Source organism: Scleropages formosus, chromosome 19 (genome assembly GCF_900964775.1).
Source record: "Scleropages formosus chromosome 19, fSclFor1.1, whole genome shotgun sequence".
Lineage (NCBI taxonomy): Eukaryota > Metazoa > Chordata > Actinopteri > Osteoglossiformes > Osteoglossidae > Scleropages > Scleropages formosus.
The window spans coordinates 14,173,147-14,190,555 of NC_041824.1; the positions used below are offsets into that span (position 1 = coordinate 14,173,147).

Sequence of the window (17,409 nt, forward strand, 5' to 3'; positions counted from 1 at the left end):
AAACTGTACATACACAGAGCCAGATTCAAAGACAGATCCATTTTATTTATTCAGCAGACCCTTTTCTCCAAAGTGACATTCAAGTCCACAAAAATAAGTAGATTTCATTGTCAGGAAAAAACATTAAGAGATGGAGAGACATAGACGCAGACGTGATTCTGGAAGTACAGTCAGTTTGTCAGATAGTTGTGTATAGAATTGATGAAGTAAATGTTTTTAATGTTTTGTACTTATTGTTCCAAAGCCAAGGAGCTGTGAGGCACCAGTATTGTCTGCTGTGTCAACCACACAGTCATTACTTCCCCTTTTTAGTGAGATTGACAATGCTGCCTGAGAATCTATGTATAGGGAAGAGGGTGGTGGCTGCAAAATGGGGCAACAGCTGGGAAACTATCCTAGCTACAGCATACCAGAGGGTCCACAACTGGAAGTCACTATTGAGAATGATTTGAAATGTGTGTGTCAGCATATGCGTTACAGGCTGTGTCTTTAAGGATGGCTTAAAGATTCAGTCCACAAACCACATCAACCAAAAATGGTTTTAAAAGCGCCACTGATTATTGGGCGATTATTTCTCATACAGAAACCCAACACAGATAAGTATAATAGAAAGGAAATGCACCAATCGAAATAATATGGAACGGTTCTTGCAGTTAATTTATTTTTCACTATAAAATTTATATTTTATTAGAAAAATAAGGACTATTATGAGCTGTGTGGACTTAAATACTGTATATCATCTAAAAATATTGTAACCCAAAGTAATGTTTACCATAACCCATAATATAGCTAGTTTCATAACATTAACAAAATCAGTAACATCACATTCTAAGTAGAGCACGTCAGGAATTGCTCAGGGAGAGACCCAGCGACAAATATTGTGGTAAGCGCAGTGACATGTTGCCAACTCCTGCAATGGCCACATTTGCAGAATCATCCTGTTCAATAAATACAAGTAAATACAGTAAATACAAAGTGAATTACAGAAAGCCAGTTCACTGCGAACACGTTTCCCAGCAGCACATCTAATTACTGTTGTGAAGCTTCCAGCTCAGTCTTACCTTATGTATATTTTAATTTATTTCATCTGCCAAACAGAACAGCATCTGCTCTGTGTGGTTTAATACTCAAGGGGCTTATCCATATGGTTATGTTTCCGCATATCCAATCTAACCACAATCTCACTTTGCAATTTAGGGACAGACTATCCCCTTTGTATAGTGGAAAAGGGATTACAATTGTCAAGCTTTCAGTCTTAACTACAGTAAATGACCAATGCATCACGCAGGTAAATGTTCAAGTTGATTCGGTTTTTAGCCAAGATTCATACTGATTTACTAACAAATGCAAATCTGTTCCTGTACAAATCAATTCCAATTAGAGGTTAATTCAGTTCCAGTTCATTCCCTACAGTATGCTTCACTTTTGATGTAGAATAAATTAATTTAGTTTAACCAATGCCAGATTGCCACACCCAAACTTGCTTATTAGATTATCAAGCAAAACAAAGGAACTGCCTTCATCGCTTTGAATGCAAGTGCTAGACATCAGCTTTTGAAAAGCTCCTGTTTACATACATAATGGCAGCTATGACAGCTTCACCAATGCTTTTAAATGTCCACCCAACCACTATGACAACTGCTACTGGAAGTAAGCAGGAGCAAACAATTACAAAGTCCAACAGAAGTCATCCAAAGCAACTAACTGCCTTAACTGCAACTCACAACAGACACAACATATTAAAGCTGAGGGAGGTAAACAAATTAGAATATAATTTGGGTATAAAGATCATCATGAAAAGAAGAGAAGGAGGGACAAAAACAAAGAACCAAATTCTGGAAATGAACAGAACAAATCCTTACAAGGCACTTTCTTCTATTATGAACCTTGCAGTATTTTAACCAATAACCACTGGAAGAGAAATAGAACAGATTTCACACTCACCTGGGGAACTACGATGTTTCAGAATGCGCAGCTGTGGCCTTCCAGGACCAGACTTTTTTCCAGCACCGAGGGAGAAAAGTCACTTGTGGCTGCCAACCTCAACAAAATCAAAAGTCTAGAAGCCAAAGAAGAAATCAGAACCAGAGGTTATGACTCAGAAGTGACAGATAACTCGGTAATACTCCGATCGTGGTGGAGAAAGCTGGCAGCAGAGAGATGGAAGTTCCCACTAGTCTTGATGACACTCTGTAATGACCTCACAACTGGCACAGTAATATGTTTATCAAAGGGCATGACTCGAAGACGCTGCTATGCTGCAGTATGTCCAGACAGCCTCCAACCAAAGAGGAACAAATGAAAGGAATTAAAGTGGAAGTGATGGAAAGACCCAGGAATGGTCAGCCAGTAATATTCAGTATTTTTATTATGAAGCAGCCTACATTTAAAAGGTTTACTAGAGTGAACTAAACTCAGCTTTCTTTGGTATTATGGGACATACTGGCTATAATTATACAACAAATGTCAAATTAACAGACCAACAACTACTAGCTATTTTATACATTTACCAGCGAAATCAGCAAAAAAAAAAAAAAAAAAAAAAGGCCAATTGGACTGGATATGTTTTTCTAATTTCCTTACATGACTTTGGTTACTGATAAAATAAAACAGGCCACTTTACAGCTTCAGAACTCTGAACACCTCTAGAGTTGCAGCCTAAATATAATGCTGGCCAGGAATTTTATGAGTTAAAGTGACTTTACACTTTGCTGAGTGCTATGACTAGCATTTTTCTTTCCATACTGCAACGTACACGTAACAGCTCTGGTGACCTCCTTGAATCCCAGGTATTTCACTTCCTGAATATTCCATGTCTAGAGCCCAGGCTTGTGCATCATGGCTGACCACAGAAAAGATTACAGAAGGACTGAGTGTGCCAATGTGTAATTTCTTGTGTAATGACTGTGTGATCTGCCCCAAACAAGACCTCCTAAACAAGTAAAACTTCCCCACCATTAGCCCTCTGATCCAAGGGCAAAGTTGAAAAGTTTGTAGATAGTACAGGAGACATAAACATGTGTTACCCCAATTTTGACTATAAGCTAAAGGTCTATAAGCAATATTAAAAACCTGCTCAAAGGAAATACTTCAGACATGCCATAATTGCAATCTGAGCACCTTCCTGGAAGGCCTACTTCAAATTTTCATGTGTCATTTATCAGTTGTTGGCCATTGCAGGAACTGGCATTTATTTTTAACATTATTGCATAATTTTGCAGGCTAAATGTCCCCAGTATTTGGCAAGAACCCTTCTTGTAATAAATGTTTTTTGTAATCCAAACAATTTTAATTTCACACACAACCAGAGAAACCCTTTCCCTAGTTTAACAACATGCTTGCAGTTAAGTTTTGTTTGATAGTGTGAGCTTTCTGACCATGGACAGCTGGTTTTCTGCAAACATCAGATTTGGTTTAATGCTAGACATTCACCTTTTGTGGGAACAACTTTTTCTTTTCAGTTCCAGCTCAAGTTCCCTGGTGGGAAAATAAAAAGCAGTATGTTTTTACTGGCGTGACAAGGTTCATTTATCTGTTCAACTGAACCAAGCCACCATGACCACACAGGTTGCTTTCTTCTGCATGACTGTCCCAACCTTCTGCTACCTCGTTTGCTTATCCAGCTGAGGCAGTAATCCACCACCACACTGAGGCATTTGCCCTTATTACCTAATAGCCTGGAGACAGGAAGAAAATACAACTGACAGAATTTAACTGCTATCGAACAAAATGAATGAAACAAAATTGGAATCAGACACAATAGTAAAAAGGACAACACTGGGGCAGCTGGTAGCATAGTAGTTAGAGCTGCTGCCTATGACCCAAAGGTTGCACATTCGAGCTTCACATCCAGCTGTGGTACCCTTAAGCAAGGTGCTTACCCTAAATTGCATCAGTTAAATGACCCAGCTGTATGAAAGGGTGTATAGTCATAAGTACCTTAACATCATTAGTTGCTTTCGAGAAAAGTATAAGACAAATGTAACAATGACTTTTCAGATAAAATATGAAGCTTGCATGACAGACACCAACTGTCATGAGGTTGACACAAGCATCGGCACCAACACATGCAAAAGGCTCAACTGGACACACTTCTGTTTCCACACTAAGGTAACTGCTGGAAAGCAAAAGTCACCCTTTTTCTCTAATGAGGAGACAAAATAATATCAAAACTAAAAACAACTACCATCATTTGCTACCATCTTCTGGAATGCCCCGAGTTTCCCCATTGAGATGCAATTTAAATAAACATGGAAAATTAAAAAAACCTACATAAATATGTATCAGTATTATGCTTCCCTAATAAGCTAATTAGAATTTTGGTTACAGTGTTTACACAACCACTAAAGATAGCAGGGCGCTATGGTTTCCACTTCTGAGCCTCCAGTGTTCTCTCAAGTCTTAGGGGATTCACAGAGCTAACTCTGACAGCATGCAGTAATCAGATATTTGCATGGTAATGTGCTCTACAGGCAATAATAATAGTATCAGGAAATGGGAATTCATTCAGTAATCACAGAAATAACACTGTGAATATGCCTTTCACTGCTAAAAGATCTTTAGCTTAAAAAAATAACAGGAAACGTCACAGCACTTTGTCTGCCAGTGCAAGGATTCAACACTGGAATGATGGGCTACTAGAGGCTACAGTGCATTTAATACAAAAGCAGCTCACATTGCTCTATACCTCATGCTAATATGATTAGAGCCTTGGTTTATGTGGCAAACTGGTGCTGAGCACATTATGCCAAACTTTGCATTGTGAGCGAAGTGTTAACATATACAGAGTTGCAGTGCACAAGAACAAATACATGCCCTGGATCTGCATAATCACTGACACTAGGAATCCACATCTCTAACCTTCTTTAAGTAAAACTGCTCATCTCACTATGGATTAAAACTGAAAATTTTTATTTTCATTGTGTCAACAGACTTTGGAAAACACAGTGGAAAAAAAAAAAAAAGAAGAGAAAAAAAAAACAAAATGAGCATAACAATATAAAATATAAAGCAAAGCTGGGAGAGCACACAGAAGCTTATTGAAATACTTATTTTTGGGACAGAAGCATTTCGGCAGGGACCCTTCATCAGCGTATCCGTATGGAAACGCTGATATATATACAATCTTGAGGTTGTAAAATAAGAAATGACGAACAACAATGGAGTAACAACGTGAAAAGGCAATTAACAAAATAGTGGAAACAGCACAAAAATAGCTGTAAAGTATAACAGGACAACTGAATGACATTTGACACCAAGCAAAGAACAAAACCAGCAAATACAGACCAAAAAAAAAAAAAGGAAAATAAAAACAACAGTACAACCATTACAATCAAGGTGTTTACCCTAAATTGTTAAGGACCAAATGAGCGCAAACAGTGCATGGATTCATCTTCATGTTTTCACTGACCACTTTATTTAATGAGTAAATACATCTGGTGGCCTCTTTTGCCAAGACATATGTCTCCATCGTCACCCCTTCTCTAAAGTTTTACTGCCTCAATCCCCACATCCAACTGAGTTGACATGGCTTGCCACTGGAGATTTCCCTTCCTTGTTCCCAATGGTGCACTTATGCTCAGTTATGCCTGTCTTTAAAGGCAGCATAGAGTAATAAATCATCTACGTGGATAGATGGGTTTTTCTGCCTTTCACTTTAGTAGTTAACAGTTCACTTCGATAAATAAACTTTACAATTTATACATCACTTTTTTAAAAAACAAATGTTTCATTCCTCAGAAAGGTTAAGGACTGTGGGAACACTGATACAATGTCACTCTTTCATTCAGTTGCTCAGTGTACCACTTTCCATATCTGCATTCTATCCAAGCTGATCTGCTCACCCAATCCTCCACACACACACACACACACACACACACACACACACACCTCACGGGAGCACGGGAAAAGAACGGGAAAGGGGTGAGAGCCAGATCCACCCATGTGAGCTACATCTCACAACGCAGCCCACTGTGCCGACCAAGAGCCCACCATTGAGCCTGCACAACATTTAGCCATGAGGAGCAAAGGTTACATTTGCAGATAAATGCACGCAAAGTCCTGCTTCAGGAACCACCAGAACCTGCTTCATCTGGCTTTTGCACCAGGTTAAACTGGATGGAATACTTCAAATAAGTTGCCTGAACACATTAATTTTAGGTCTTCTCCACCGGTGTAAAAGCAAAAAGATGAAAGCCTATAACCGCAATGAGACCACAAGCTGAAGGTCACTACATTTAATTTTTGTTTAGTGCATTTCCTATTATAATAGTATTTGATCACCTAAGTTAACATTATTTAAATTAATGAGATTTATGAAGAAGTCCCAAATCACAGCTAGTCAAAGCTATGCTCAAACAGAATAAAAAAAAAAAAATTTGAAACATCTGATAATAGAACTGTAAAACAAAATATATAAACAAGAACATCATTAAAAAGCAATAATTGTCTAAACTGAAATTGTGCATTTCACGTCAAGTAAAATACGAGGCTGATGAAAAAAACAAATACAGTATCACAAGTGAACAACACTGCAGTGCTGCCATTTTAGAACCATTAATGGAACAGAACTACTGATAATGCACTACCCTACTCATATGGGGCACCCTCAAGGAACACGGGACTCAAAAATATAACCTAATGATTCACGTAATACAGTATAAGGGCATTTTTTTGTTTTATTATTAATGGCAAAGCAAACTTGTGACAGGGTTGTTAGAATGGAACTGCATTGTTAGAGGTGGACCACCTGTATTACAAACACACAAGAGTCACTACTCTGAGACCAGTTTCTCCGTTTTGATGCCCACCGTCCAGCTGCCCATTAAGCCTATGGTAAACAACTTGTATGAACTTGAATGACCTCCTAACCTGACACAATATCCAGGAAATAACTGGCAATCTTGTCACTACACTGCAAACACGAGGGCAAACGGTCACAAAATGTTTACATCATTAATTGTTTACATGTGAACTCTGAGGTGGCTAAATGAATGCCTGTGTACAAAGACTACAAGAAAATATGACCTGCAAAGGTCCATTGTTTGGTACCCTGAAACCCTGAAGAGTTGTTTCTCTGGCTTGGACAGTTTCCCTGTATAATTGCTAATCCAAGCCCCTAAAACAGAGGAATAATGTTATAACTCATTTCACTTTTCATTTCCATATTCTTTGGACCATGTCCCCTTTTCTCATTCACTCATGCAGAAAAAGGCACCCTTTTAAAACTCGATCATAAGCAGCTGACATGGGCTTTAGCCACACGCTTAGGCTGACACAGTAGGCAACAAACACCAGGAGGGCAGCAAGACAACCCCCGACCTCTCACCCCTGTCCTTTTCTTGGCCACAAGAGTGGTTGTGTAGGAAACATTCTGGTCATCTTAGACAACTCAATGAGCTCCTCGGAGGTTCCGTTACTGGCAGAACTACTGGTGGCGGGAGGACTACAGCGGGTCTCAGGACCACCCGCAGCCTCTTCACGGCATCCGTCTCCGTCAACATTTGAGTTCAATAAAACCCAGTTTTAGTAGTTAGCCCAGCTGTACAACCCTACCGTCGCATCCCAAAAAGTTAGCTGTTCACAGAACAAAAAAACTGGATCTCAATGCACACATTTTTCTACATCTACACTGTTAGACTACAGAAGCACATTATATTCCACTTGCATTCAAACAGCGACCATGCTGTTGAATGGCTAGCTGGCAGCCCAAGGGTTAAGTTGTGCTGGCAAGCTACAGAGCCTTCTCAGTGGTTTCCTCTCAGCTAACTCAAGAGTTGGAACAAACAGCGTCTCTGGCATCCCTGGCCAAGATCCTCCATTTAATTAGAAAGTCCAGTAAAAAGGCATTCCAATATCTTTCCATTTGATTTAACACTAAGCACATTCAGGCTCTGAACTGGGACGCTGACATGGCCGACAAGGGTTACAGAAAGCATCTTTCATTTGTCCAAAGCTGAGGATCAGGTCAGCACTGGGCCACTACAGCCCCCATTTAGAGCTCATTAAAATTGTCCAGAAAATTCTGTCTACAAGGAACCACTCAACATATATTTATCTAGATTTTAATTGAGCCAAGGGAAAAAAGGGAAAAAAAAAAAAAAAAGAAAGAAAAACAAACCTAACAAGCCCCTCAAGAAATGAATCACATTCTTTTCTGTGCTGTTTCTGGGCATGTTCCAGTTTCCAACATGTGATTAGACTACTTCTGAAAGACAAATGTCACATGGCCAACCACAACATCCAATGCTTATTGGTGCACAGTAGTGCTGAATGAGTTCTATTAAAATGCTGATGGATTCATGTATGACATTAATCACTTCCCCCTTGTGCATTGAACTGATAGCCAGGAGAAAGCTCAAACCTTCAAATAAACCCTTGGCTGGAAAAGAACCTGTTTTTACAGATTTTGCTTGAAAATGAAGAAAAAAGGCAACTGAATGTTAAATAATTCCTTTGTAAATCTATTGGTTTGTTAATCTCTGTCCCACTGCTGCAGAAAGAACCCCAAATCAAATCAAGATGAGACCAGTGATTAGTGCAGCTTAAGGATGAGGGACAAAATTGAAAATCAACCTTCACTCCTTAAGGATATATTTTTTTGTGTGTCATGAAAAAAACAGCTCCGAACTGGATGTATGCCAATGGGTGGATTAGAACCCTGGGCAGACAGGCAGTCACAAAACAGAGGGAACACATTCATTTCTATATCATGTGTTGTTAGCAGTCAGATAGAAACAAAGGGTTCAGAAGTACACAGGGGAAAGAATGGAAAATTGCAGATAGTGTAGAAATCCTGAGATGTGGAACAACTGAAAAAGGCCCATGCTTTTCAGGTAATCTCAAGCCAAAGTTACAAAAGGCCTGATGACTGAAAACAAGTCCAATTATTGCATTAGTCACACCTGTCAAACTCAAATAAGGTTAGTCTCTATTCCAGATCTTAATTTTATCAGTCAGTTGAATTTGGGGACAGAATGAAAAGCCTAATTGAAATGAAGAGCATGATTGTATAACCCTTAACCCTTAACCTAAGTGGTAAAAAAATAAGTAAATACCACTGAATTACCTAACACCTCACAATATCGGGAAACTGTCAGGAAATACAGAATTAAGTGATGCAGAATGGACGAATGGGCCAAATTACAGTCACAGCAGCACAGCTATCAGTTAGACAGTAAAAAAAGGAGTGATCTGATTCTGAAAAAATAAATAAATCAGGGATGAGGGCAGTGAGTTAAGGCAGGATAAAGTAACTCATTTCCATTTCCCTTTGTAATTCAAAGGCAGACTTAACTGTGTCCAAAGAAGTGCTTTAAAAAGAACGTTAAGGCTTAACGTTAAGAAAAAAAAAAACAGAAAGTAGCACTGGGTTCATGGGTGGACAGATGGGATTTGCACAGGTCGATCTGCATACAGTTGCAATACCATATTCAGCACCGAGATGCAAGGATCGCTGTGAAACTGTGCAAACTCTGCAGGAATTACATGGCATTGGAATTTGTATAGGAGAATAAAGTCACTGTACTGTCGTGTAAGTGGTACAGAGGAACAGTGGTGAAACATTCCCAAAGCCTATGACACTTTTCTGTGCAAGTTTTAGAACGATGAATAAAACTCAGTTCAGTGACAGGCAACTTACTAGCTGGCTCAATATAGGCAGAAAGGAGAATAGAACCCTCAGACAGAACCCTTATGAATGCCCTCCTCAGAAAACAAGCCAGAATAGGTTTGGGTGAGCTCATTCGCCGCCCATACTGTCAGCACCCCCATGGAGTCATGTGCAGGACAGCAAACTGGGGCAACAGACAATACTGGTGACTTCGTGTTCCTGCGATGCTGTACGCCATTACTCCAATAACGGGGTTTATTTCTTCAGTGAAATCATCCCATTCAGCACACTACAATTACTTATATAAGAAACAGTCCCTGGAGTTAAAAAAAAAAAAAAAAAAAAAAACACAAAAGATACCAAAACAAAAGATGTTTTTGTGCATGACACTGATAACAGCAACATCCATCGTCAACCACCGCTTGTCCTGAGCTTACCTGACAACATAAGGTGCAAGGGACACACCCAGGATGGGACAACAGTGTATTGCAAGGCACCCCAAGGAGGGCTCAAACCCCAGACCCGCCAGACAGCGGACAAAGGCTGAACCTGCCGTACCACCACACCCTAACAGCAACATGTTTTATAATATTTGTAGCACAATTATTATTTCTAGGATATTTTTAAATGTTATATTCTCATACATTATCATGTAGCGCTGCGACCTCACAGCACCTGGGCGGGTGGGTGTAGGTACAAATCCAACTCAAGCCATTTAGCTGAGTTGCCATGTTCTCCCCATATCTGTGCGGGATTCCTCTGGGTGCTCTGGTTTCCTCCTACAGTCAAAAGACAAGCATTTCAGGTGGTTTGGTGATGCTAAATTGCCTATAGTATCCAAAGGGGTGTGGGCTGGGTATCTCCTCTCCAGGGTATACCCCCCTCAGCCCTGCATTCAGTGATTCCGGGACAGGCTCCAGACTCCTGCAACCCCGATCAGGACAAACAGTTACTGAAGATGAATGGATGGATAGATTAATTGAGGATTGTGATTGGTTCAGATTGTCAGTGTGTGATGAGAGCTGTATACCATACATTTTGCAATGGAAAAAGCAATAGTGCCCATGTGCTTTGCAGTGAAACACACAGTAGGCAGTAAATAAAATGCCCATTGTGGAAGCTAAATAACAGAACAACATGCCAAAACTGCCACTGTACTGAATAATAAGTTTGTTGTATAAAAAAATGGGCTCTAAGCCACAAATGTGTTTTTTGTTTTACAGGACCCCATTGTATGAAAGCTGAATGTATTCCAACATTACCTTAAATATGCTTTTTAATCTTAGGTTAAGGCAGCTTCAGCACAGTTTTTCTGAATGAAAAGAAGAGCAGTTTTTCTTAACTTTTAAATAAAAATAACATAAAAATAATCATAAGACTACAAAAGAATATTACTCAGGTTTATTCATGAATATCAAATTAATCATTTTGTAGCAAGTTCCAGTCAGTTTAAACCTGATAGCCTGGTGGATGTCAAAGATATCAAAGATTCACAATATTAATTTTCTTGTTTATATATATAGAAAATTGATAAACGGGCATTTTGAGCAACCCATAGGAACATCCCTGCCCTCCATAAAATCTGGTCATTAATAATGTAGGCTAGCAGTATCAGCAGAAACACATTCTTGAGCACTGCAGCTACCTGAACATTTATAGTTTACCGATGTTAATTATAAATGCATATTACATACAGGGTAGCAGGTAGCATAATGGTCAATGATATCGATATCGATTTATAACTCGGATTGAGTCTTTCTCCCATCTACAGCTATACTTTCTCTCAGTTACAATACATCCAACTGTATAAAGGGGTCAAATATTTTAAATAGCATTTCATAAGAATATGCTAACAACAAATTAACCATAATTAGTAATGTCGCACAACTTCTAATGGGAAGTACAAACACGTCATTGTATTCATTGATCTTTTCCATACATAAATCTGCAATCTTTTATACAAAACAATTTTCTTCCTCAAATATTTTGGGGGATTTTCATGGACTACATAGTACTTTGGATGGAAATTTATACTTTAATGATGCTGTAGCTACTTGTGAAGGCTGGTGACCAGTTCATCACCAGTTATTAATCACATGACTGTTTCACAGCTTGAGGGATGGTGCAACACAGTGTAGCATGCCACTCACAGGCTCCTATTTTTAAAAACGCAACACTGCTGACAAGACGAGCAGAAATCTTGGGATGCCAAACCCACCCCTGACAGTATGTGTGTGGACACAAGTATGTTTTGTTTTCAGCCCGCTTCTTTAAATAGCCCAGGTTAACCCCTAAATGCCAGAAACGCCCCGCCCCCTTCCTACATGGAAACCACACTTGTACACAGCACAAGTGTCAGCAGGGTGGAAAACCTGGCCTTTGTACCATGTTGACCATTTCGTGTCCAGTTTTCAACACAAAACCCCTTTCAGTTGAGGCTCATGTTGTCTTACAGGGCTCTCTCTCATACCTGTAGATTTGTCCCAGATCTGAAACATCTCCTGCTTGGCATTCTCAACATGGTCACGCACTGCAGGGATTCCATAAAAGACTTTAAAATAATACCCTCTGTCCCACTGTTTGGCACACAGCTTCATTCCAACCCTGTAAGTCATGCTGCCTTCAGCTGGATGTTGAACACTCCAGATGAAACATAAATGACAATCCTCAGCTTGAAAACCACTGTTTCTAGTCCACTGTTATGAGCTCAATGACATCTAAAGCATGGATCCGAGTAAAAACACACACACACACAGGCTGAAGCCACCTGTCCCAAGCAGGGTCGCAGCAAACTGGAGCCTAACCCAGCAACACGGGGCGCAAGGCTGGAGGGGGACACACCTAGGACGGGACGCCAGTCCGTTACAAGGCACCCCAAGCGGGACTCGAACCCCACACCCGCCAAAGAGCAGGACCCGGCCAAGATCGCTGCGTCACCACCCACCCCGCATTCCTTAATAAATACAGCTTTTTTCCACCACTTATCCAATAAAGCTCCATATTAGTGATTCAACAGGTTCACAGGCAGATGAAGCAGGAAACAGTTCTCAATAAATTACTAATCAGAAAAATCTTTGGCTCATGTTTTTCCTCATAAATCCCTCTCTCTGTTATGGGTAATGGACAAAGAAATTCTCATACGCCTTCTCTCTATAAAGGATTTTTCTCCTGGATAGGTATAAACCGAATTCCTCAGACATCCTTCAGTATATACAAATTCATAAACTGAAAATGTAACAGGGACTTCTGCTTCATTTGGACCACAGGAAAAAGCAGAAACGGCACATCAGATTCAGCTGGTACTACAACCAGGTTCCTTCTTCAACTATCCCTGCAACAGCGAAACCACGAACAAGCAGGAACTTGAGCTCCGCCTTTAAACGGAGTGTGGGCCGAGGCTTTGGCTTCAAGGAGTTTCCCCTGTCAGATGTTAATCCCATTTCTCAAAGCAAGGGGATTACCACAATCTGCCATGCCATTTGCAGCCAATAAAATAAAAAAAAAAAAATAAAAAAAAAAAAAGGATGAGAAAGCAAGTAGACCATGGTGGCTGAGTGCTTTGCTCTCCTCCAGACATTTGAAGTAACCCTCACTCAACCCCCATGATGATCTTCATCCCCATGATCCAACTCAGTGTGGGATTAGATCCTTGAGAGGTTTGTCTCTGGCCATGTAATCAATCTCCCAAAAAAAAAAAAAAAAAAACTAAGGATTACTCTAACACCTTACATGGGCTCCAACATACACAGATTTCCCACACAATCACTTTTGAACAAGCCAATCTTATTTTTTCAAATAAAAAAACTGTCAATACACCTGGTGACTGACAGCACACTACATATCTAACATATGCCAGAGGCCATGAAAAAGACCTCAGAAGTATATCTCTTTCAGTATGCATTGCTGACATTTACTTATCTAATCCTGTGGTTACCAACAAGGGATTCTACAACAGACAGTAAAAACAGAATACACTAACAGGGGATTCTACAGTGTTACAGCTTTAACATTTAACCATCTTTGACCGAGCCAGCTGTGTTTCTGTTGCATACTCTGTACAGACAGCAGATAGCAGAGTGGTTAGAGCCCTAGCCTTGCACTAAAGATCAAGGATTGAATACCTGCTCCTACTGCAGTATCCATAAGTAAGGTATTTTCTCTGTTTAAAAAAAAAAAATGCAGCAGAAAAATCATCTTATTGTATAAATGAATGGACAATTATAAGTATTCAGACTAATACTAAGTTGTATTTACCAATGGTGTAAGATACAGTAAATGAGTAAAGAACATAATATACTAAAACAAATAACACAGATATGAGTGAATAGTTAATTCATTTATAATCAGTAACTGTTCTTCCACTGCATGCTCATGTCTTATACCAAAAACACAGCATACGAGGCAAGATGCACAGTGGACGGGGCCTCATTTCACTCCAGAGAGCCAATCATATGAGACAGAAAAGCTGATTTATTTTTTATTTTTTTTTTTTTTTAAAAGAAGACGATATATACTGTCATGAAAGGAGTGAGAGAAATGAAAATTTACTGGTATTTCAGGCACTTGGTACCTTGGATGGCACAGTAAGTTGTATTGCTCTCTCACAGCACGTGGGTGGTGTGCGAGAACATGGGTTTGATCTCTGCTCAGTCTGTGTGGAGTTTGCATGTTCTCCCCATGTCTGTGTGGGTTTGCTCCCACAGTCCAAAGACATGCTGTTCAGGTAAATTGGTGACTCTTAGATAACCAATAGTGTGTGAGTGACAGAGAAAGTGTGTTTCACTAGTATATTGACAAGAGACCCCTTTTAAGTAGTCTATCTAGCATTGTAAGTCACCTTGAGTTAAGGTGTTGGCTGACACTGCTACACAGTGTTCAACAGCAGTTGCTTTGGAGAAAAGTATTTGCAAAATGAATAAATGTACTTGAGAAAAAGTGATCAGGGTGCAGTAGCCCATCAAGTGACACCAGCAGCTGTTCTGTGTGCCCTGTCATGTAAGGAATGTCTGCATGTAACATTGTACTCAGCAATAAAATACAGCGGAAAAAACTGCCAAAAAAAACTTGTATACACTTCTAAATAAAACTATTTCTTTACCCAAAAAAAGGTACCAACTTTATCAATATACTGCTGACGCATACAAGGTCTGACACTCTCAGCACATATCACAGAAGATTTTCCTCCACATGGTTTAAGACCAAGGCACGGCACTATTGATTCATCTCACCAACATCTGCTGTTCTACTAAGCAGGAGCTCTGTTGATGATCTAAAGGGAGAAATGTTGAATAGCACATTTCACATAGCTGGCATTGCTTAGCTTCAGCCAAATATTGGCCAGCACATGGTCTCCTTTGGCCCCTTATCAGAGGCTTTCCCACCAGCTGGCAAAGCAGTAGCAATCTTTTTCCACCTCGCAGCACCCCTGTTATTGAGTGCTATCACAGAGGTAAGGATAAAGAGCCTAACCTTCAGCAGGAAGAAAATGACAATGAAATGAGATGAGCACACTGACAGTTGTAAAAGGTGTGTTGCCTTCACCTATACTAATGGCGTGGCTGAAGAATATAAATCAATTCCCAGTTTAGTTTCAAAGGCAACAGTGATGCCATGCCATCAACAGTCATGACCTAAAGGTATGCACGTGATCAAACAACTCCAGACATGTAATGTTTTTTGTACAACTCGACACTCAGAAGGATGCAGGTGGGCTCTTTTTTGTGTCTGCATTCGTGGGGAAAGCTCAACTTTTACGTGCTTCCAAGAAGACAAACAAGGTCAAAGGAGCAATTTTTATGCCATCTGAAACAGAAGGGAATGTCAACCCTTAACCTTCCAGCCCCTTGAACCCCAGCCTAAGACAGACACAGCCACTGTTGATCTCCACTATATTAAAGGCAATGGGTGTGCAGGTGGTAAAGGCATACACAATGGCTGTAGCTTCCCTAAGAAAACCTAAATGCACAGAAGTGCAACTGCTGGCAAAGCTTTGTGGCAAGAGGCATCAGGGAAATGCAGTGACATGTATCAATGACTATTAGTGCATGAGTCAATTACCTAGGCCTGAGCCGCTCTAACCCCTGACGGAGCAAAATGAACAGTCGTGTGGGGGATATTAAACAAGCACCTACTGACAAATTGGATTTAAATCACAATAAAAAGATTGCTGGCTATGAAGAAAGAATGTAGACAACAGTTGTTGGAAACCAGGTATGACAGGCATGTGGGAATGCATCTTCCAACAGTCAACAAACAGCACTAGTCATGGCTGAAAGATGCTATGTGGTGAAAATACAGCGTACAAATCACAATATTTCTCAACAACCCTCAGTGTAACAGGTGGTGGAAACAAGCAAAATGTCTCACACAGCATGTGAGAAACATTTCGGCCTAATCTTGAACCCTGTCTTTCTCCATGTTAAAGGCAGATAAAATCAGCCCATAGAACATGCAGGGTGTCCTGTATCTGCCATCAGTCTTCTTCAACTTATCTAGAATACTGCACCATTTGGTGCTTCCTGTTGCTTGCTAAACTAGAAGTTCTCTTCTCAGGTCTCTCTTGAGCTTCCTTTGCTTAGGGATCCAGTTCAAGGCTCTGGTCTTTATGTACAGCTTTCTACATGGCTATCTAGATACACTACTTACAATGGGTCACTACTAATGGGATTTTCCTGTAATGTGGATTTTGGGGGGGTTATATGGGTTGCCCATGACCTCTAATGCAGCAGAAGCTGAACAGGTGGACCACAGCAAAACCTGAATTGTTACTTTAGACATGCTTGAAGTATGTGAAGAGGTTGGTGTTCAAGAGGAGCCACAAAGTCAGGATCTGGGAGCAGACCTGATGTTACATGGAATGTCATTCAGCAGCCTGGAGCAAAAGAGAATGAGCGTTCCTTTTCAGTGTGTCTGGAAAGAGGAGGCACTTTGACAGGTAGGCATCTTGAACCATTTGAACGTTTTGCGCAGGAGCATGAGGAGGGAGAGGAGACTGGAGGTGGTGAACAGTGTAAGTCACCTTGGTAAGTAAGGCGTGTAGGTTGATAACACTACATTGAGTTCACTGGAAGTCGCTTTGGAGAAAAGTGCCTGCTAAATAAATAAATGTAAAGTCCAGAGAAGTAACAGCTGCTACTTGGTTGGGTGATGGGAAAAGACTCCCACCATCTTTCCTGCTTGCTTAGCACCCCCACTCCTTGTGACGCCAGCTTGACACACTCCTCTTGTCTCTTCCTCCTCTTAAATGACACAAAGCAGAAAACGGAGGGCCCTCAGTCCCCAAGGAGCCCAGTTCTGAGTGTGAACCATTAATTAGAAGTGGCTCCCACAATGATCACATTAGCTAAGAGGAAGCTTTTTAGTATGCTTCTGCAATCCACTTTGAGCCTACTAAAGGTCTTTGGGTTGTCACACATGGGGTAAAAGGGCAGCAAACAAAATCCAACCAAGACAAAAAAAAACCAGGCAAGATCCAACTGACAATGGTACCGCAGAGGTTCGGAGCTGTGGGTGAGCCTCACGCTTCCAAAGGCCCTGCTTCAATACTGCTCTGAGCAGCCTGATGGGAAACCTGCAAGAGACATGAGGCAAACGTCCAGGCAGCAAAATCCACAAATTGAACTAGAGAATTATTCATTACAACACACTAAGTATTGGCTAAAAATGGCAAAAATCTGTCAGTTCTTCCAATGATCAATAGCTACTGTGTTTTTATTAAGGAATATTGCATATGAGCAGTAAGTTGACATTTAGTTGAGTTTAGTTCCAATAAAAAGAATGACTTTGAAATAAAGACTGCT

At 40.3% G+C, this 17,409-nt stretch overlaps 1 protein-coding gene across 5 annotated transcripts in view; it reads right to left on the bottom strand.

The window, feature by feature from the left end:
* Positions 1-17,409, bottom strand: part of plxnb1a (plexin b1a) — a 70,657-nt gene that overhangs the window by 45,487 nt on the left and 7,761 nt on the right. For 3 of the 5 annotated variants that reach the window (XM_018760515.2, XM_018760511.2, XM_018760512.2), the window contains exon 2: positions 1,945-2,059. The exons of the other annotated variants lie outside the window; for them this stretch is intronic. The gene's annotated coding sequence lies outside the window, so the exon portion shown is untranslated. The remainder of the gene's footprint in view (positions 1-1,944; positions 2,060-17,409) is intronic. 5 annotated transcript variants of the gene reach the window in all.